A 1,501-nucleotide genomic window follows, 5' to 3' on the forward strand; every position below is an offset into this window, starting at 1 on the left:
TCGGAAATACTACTACTCGCCGTCGTCTCACTGATATGTTGGAATGGGACCACATGTCAACGAAACATGGTGTGTAATTTCTCGTGCAAAATGCGATCTGGCCGCGTTGGCCCGAGGTGCCGCATTAGTTATCGACCTTTTTTTAATGGCGTGCCGTTCAGTTTTGAAGCACGACTAACTGGTACTGTACGCGGAGAAAATATAAACTACTCTACCACTACTCCACCTCCAGTACTAGTAGTATAAAAAAGAAATATATGCTGGAGCTTCAGCGCTTTCTTGCCAAGGGCTGCCCACTTGCTTCTCACAGTACCACCCTCTCTCCAGATCTAAAAAAGATGGCCCCTCTCTCCCTCCTCACTGGTGGTCACAGATCCACCGGGGAAGAAAAGGACGTGCAGCGTTGACGCACTCGTCGTCGGCGAGCGAGGTCACGCACTGATGACAAGGTCGTCCTCTTAGACCTAGTGCCTGTGCGGGATGGCTTCCATCCCCAAGCTCGTTGTCGTAGTGTGTGCAGAGGACGACGACCACGAGCGAAGCCACTTCCCGCCGACCCTCAGGTATGCTACCTATTTTTGAACCATACCCTTGTTCTATTGCACCATCTGCCACGTTGTTGCATGTGGATCTTTTTCCACTCCACCATCTTCCCAATTTGCTATCCTCTGCTCTGCTGGCCACGCAGACGAAAACCATAATTTGCACTATTAAAGGAAACCCTACTTCATGCAGACTAATCCATATCTGGGTTGAATAAGGAAAGGAAGGGAGACTGTACTGTCCAAGAGAGTAGGCATCAAACCTGCATCTAGGTTGAAAAGGGGAAAATCAGTAGCTAAGGAACGAGTCTCGTGTCTCTTGGTTGAAGAAGGGTAGAAAGGCATGACAACGCAATAGAGAATGACCAGGTCGATCGGTTTGTTGTCCTCACATAGGAAAAAGGTGGCTAAAGAGAACAAAAATGGGACGTAATCCACATATGCTGCCTGGATATTTGTTGCTCTGGGCAACCATACCTCCCTCACCACTCTGCGTCCGTGGAGGTACATCGTACTGGTGCGCCCACTGTCCGAATGGGCCTCCCATGCTCTTATTGCCACTTTTTTGCTGTTAGTATAACGCCAGCAGTCAAGTCAAGCAATGCTACTGCTAAAGTGATGCCACATTTAACTAATGCCGCTCTCAGTCTAATGCCACCGATAAATTTAAGCAATGCCATTTAATGTCACTGGATTATTTCAGGGTTAGCTGTTGATTGTGGATGTATTAAAGATTTTTCAGCTAAGGCATTCTAATGTGTTGCACAGCCAGTATACCAACGATGAAACTTGTTACTACCTTCAGATTTTTGCACTGTTAATGCTTATAGATTACATACCTCACTTTCATGAGATAAGTTAATTTTTTTGTACAGTGTCACCAAAATGCCAAGGCGCTGATGTCATTTTATTTTGGTTAAACTGCACAGACAATTATGAAGACAAGAGGAAAGGTCAAG

Source organism: Triticum aestivum, chromosome 6B (assembly GCF_018294505.1).
Source record: "Triticum aestivum cultivar Chinese Spring chromosome 6B, IWGSC CS RefSeq v2.1, whole genome shotgun sequence".
NCBI lineage: Eukaryota > Viridiplantae > Streptophyta > Magnoliopsida > Poales > Poaceae > Triticum > Triticum aestivum.